Here is a 4,111-nt window from a genome sequence, read left to right on the forward strand (position 1 = left end):
GACTGAGTTCAGGGTGATGCTGCCATATATGTCATTCTCTAGTTGTCTGTTCTTGTTGGTTCTCAGTCCACAGAACTTCCTTTAGGATGTTTTTCATAGCAGGGTTGGCTTTGGCAAAATCTCTTAGCTTCTGCTTATTTTTGGAATGTTTTGATTACACCATCATATGTGATTGACAGCTTTGCTGGGTAGAGGATTCTTGGGTGGCAATTTTTTCTTTCAGGGTTTTATATATGTCTCCCCATTGCCTTCTTGCCTGCATGATTTCTGTTGAGAGATACGAGCTTAATCTGATTTGCTTGCCTTTGTATGTTACACTTCTCTTTTCCCTAGCTGCTTTCAGGATTCAGTCCTTATCTTTGATTTTGGAGAGCTTGATTATTATATGTTTTGGTGATTTTCTTTTAGGGTCTATCCTTCCTTGGGTTCATTGAGCTTCTTGAATGCTTATCTTTTCACTTTTCAGAATGTTTGAGAAAGATTCTTCCAGCAGCTCTTCAACTATATCCTCTGTGGACTTGTGTGATTCTTCCTGTTCCAGAATGCCGTTAATTCTTAAGCTATTCCTCTTCATGTTGTCCAATATGAATCTTAGGTCTTCTTCAGATTTTTTTATCCTTTTTTGTGCTTGCTCTTCTATCTTTGTAGTGTATAGAGATTTATCTTGTAGCTCACTAGTTCTGGATTCTATCTCTTCAATTCTACTCCTTTGCCCTTTCAGTATATTGATCATTTCTGATATTCTGTTATTAATCATTTGGACCTCTTTCTGTATATTTTGAATTGTTTCCAATGCTGTATCTATCTTATTTGACTGTTCTTGTAGCGCTTTCCTGACTTCTTATTTTTCTCAACTCCATTGTATAGTGTTTTAACATTTTGTAATCATTTTTCTAAATTCCTTCTCAGGCATTTCCAAAGTCTATTTATCTTCCAGTATGGGGTATAGGTCTACTTCCAGCTCATTTGCCTCAGTCACTTTATCTCGTTTCTGGACATGTGCTGATATGGTCATCTGTTTCTGTTTTGGGGGCATAGTCAGGAGTTACCTATGGCCTTAATACTTAGAAGGGTGTATATTTTGTTTTTTGTTTTTATGCTTTCTGATTTCCTCCAGGTAGTTGTGATCAGGAGATGGGCTTCCCTTTTTACTCTTCTTCCTGAGAAATTTCAAGATGCCACTGTTGGTTGTTGTGACGTAACTCAGGACTTAATTTTTGGTCTATTTCCTTTTTAGTCTGCCTGTCCCTCCACATCCTCGTTCAGGCCTTTTTCCTAGTGATAAACAGTTCAGGACTGGCTGTGGCCATTTTGCACTGCTGTTTGGTGTTAAGTGGAAACCGTCACTTTAAATTTCGAGAAGATCTGTGCACTTGCTTAGTAGAACCCTCTGGGGGTGGGGGTGGGGTGTCCACTTGCTCAGGCACCCCCGCTAGTCATCTGAATGGAGGTGTGTAGCCAGTGAGAGGCCAATGAACAAATGAATATATATATATATATATTGTCCATATTTTTATCTCTGCAGTTCTGTCAGGCGTCTGTGGCTGCTCTGATCCTACCCACTCTTGGTCTTTCCCAAGATGGTGGCTCCAGCAGCAGCTGAGTGTGTAGGATTAGAAAGCAATGGATTTCTTGCTTCTGCTACAAATTCCCCTAGCTGTAAGCCTTCCAACCATCTAAATATTCCTTTATATGTGGTTCAGAGTTCTGGCATCCCCTGAGCCTGCTAGGTTCAGTATTCTGTGTTGTTGCTGATGGAGTTCCTCACTGCACTTCTACTCGATCCACCATCTTGTTTGTTCTCCTCCGTTCTTGTCTTTTTAATGTCTTTTCCTTTCTTCATGTATGATGTTCTGGATGATCTCCCAAAACTCTCCTGATCTTTGGTAATCAGTGTCTAACGCATCAAATCTGTTCTTGAGATGGTCTCTAAATTCAGGTGGGATATGTTCAAGGTCATAGTTAGGCTCTCATGGACTTGTTTCAATTTTCTTTATACTTACATATAAGCAACTGATGCTCTGTTCCATAGTTGGTTCCTGGCCTTGTTTTGGCTAATGATATTTTCTCTACAGTCTCTTCCCACAGATGTAGTCAATTTGATTCCCGTGTATTCCATCTAGTAAGGTCCATGTGTACAGGTGCCTTTTATGTTATTGAAAAAAAGGTATTTGCAATGCATAAGTCACCGATTTTGCAAAATTCTGTCAATGAGATCTCTAGTATCATTTTTATTAGCATGATCATATTTCCTGCCTGCTGATCCTTCCTCTTTGTTTCCATCTTTTACATTCTAATCACTAATAATTATTTATGCATCTTAATTGCATATTTGATCAATTTCAGACTGAAAAAATTAGAACTATTCAATTTCATCATCACTTGCTTTAGTGGTTGCTGCACAGATTTAAATAATAGTGATATGAATTGGTCTTCCTTGTAGTATGGATATTATCCATCAGAGACAGCATTGTACTTCAAGACAGATCTTGAAATGCTCTTTTTGACAATGAATGTGATACCATTTTTCTTTATTTTGTTGTTCCTGGCATAGCAAAACATATGATTTTCTGATTCAAAATGGCCAATATCAGACCATTTCAGTTCACTAATACCTAGGATGTTTATCTTAATGCATTCCATTGCCTTTTTGAGGACTTTCAATTTTCCTAGATTCATAACTTTCTATATTTCATGTTCTGATTATTAATAGATGTTTGCAGCTGTTTCTTCTCATTTTGACTTATGCCTCATCAGAAAATAAAGGCTCTGTAAGCTTTACTCCATCCATGTCATTTTGGTCAACTCTACTTTAAGGAAGCAGCTCTTCCCCAATAGTATTTAGAATGTCTTCCAATCTGAGGATCTCATTTTCCAGCATTACATCAGACGATGATCTGCTGCTATTCAGAAGGTTTTCATTGGCTAACCATTGAGTAGTGGTTCACCTCTCTTTCCTCCTAGTGTTTCTTTGTCCGGAAGCTTTGCTGAAACCTTTTCACCTTTGGTGATCCTGCTGGTAGTATGTAAAATACCATTGGTATAGCTCCCAGCAACACACAAGCCACCATAGTATGACAAACTGATAGATGACTGGTTGTTGTTGTTGTTAGGTACCATTGAGTCGGCACTGACTAATAGCAACCTTCTACACAGATGAGTGGTGGGAATGCTTAAATGACTTCCACAAATTCACACAGCTAATACTGGTGGATCTGAAACTCAATCTGAGGCAAAATGGCTCCACATCCCATATATTCTTAACCACTCTATTAATAAATGACTTTTCTGGCTTAGTTTTGCTACCACAAGCAATTGGCATAAAAGAGTCTTGCAGCATATGAAGTCCACAGGCACTTGGCTGTGACTAGCGTAAAGGCTAGGCAGAGCAAATAAAAAGACAATCTTGTAAGAACTGAAGTATCAAGGATGCATTTTACAGAACTTGTGTATGAGAGAAAATTAGTAATTAAATTATTAAAACTGGAGTGTCAGTAAAGACAAGGGCAAACAAGGCAGAACTCAGTTAGATGAACTGGGACCTGAGGTCAAAGCAGGACTAGCAGTAAGATTGATTTAAACCTGAATCCTCTGAACTAGTGAACTAGTCTTCCTTCAATTTCCATTAACAAAGGAGAATGAGTTTCTGTCTAAGTAATGTAGTTGACTCTTCACATGGAATCATGTGGCCCAACTGCAGGTCTGACGGTCAGGGAGGCAGACATAAAATATGGAATCACTGATTCACACCACTTGCTTCATTTTTCTCTTGTACAGATCTATTTTCCTGTTCCTTTTTTCTCTTTTTAGTTATTCTTTTTTACTTGTTGCTGCTCATTTGTGTTTTTTTTTAACTCCTTTATTATATTCCATTTTCACTGTTGTTTGTTTGTTGTTTTGTTTTCCTGTGTGTGTCTCCTCCTCTTACCCCACCTAATGCCTAATGGCAAACAAAAACAAAAACAAGCAGGAGTGGCAATATTAATCTCTGATAAAATAACTTTGAGGCAAAAACCAGCTAAGGGACAATGATGGACACTATATCATGATTAAAGGGTTAATTGAACAAGAGGACACAACTATAAGAAGTATCTATGTTGTTGTTGTTGTT

General features: G+C 38.0%; 1 protein-coding gene across 1 annotated transcript in view; it reads right to left on the reverse strand.

Annotated features, from left to right (window-relative positions):
• The window catches only part of BTBD8 (BTB (POZ) domain containing 8), an 82,971-nt gene that overhangs the window by 28,175 nt on the left and 50,685 nt on the right, over window positions 1-4,111 (reverse strand). The gene's annotated exons all lie outside the window — the stretch shown is intronic.

Source organism: Chrysochloris asiatica, unplaced genomic scaffold (assembly GCF_000296735.1).
Source record: "Chrysochloris asiatica unplaced genomic scaffold, ChrAsi1.0 scaffold00002, whole genome shotgun sequence".
Taxonomy (NCBI): Eukaryota; Metazoa; Chordata; class Mammalia; order Afrosoricida; family Chrysochloridae; genus Chrysochloris; species Chrysochloris asiatica.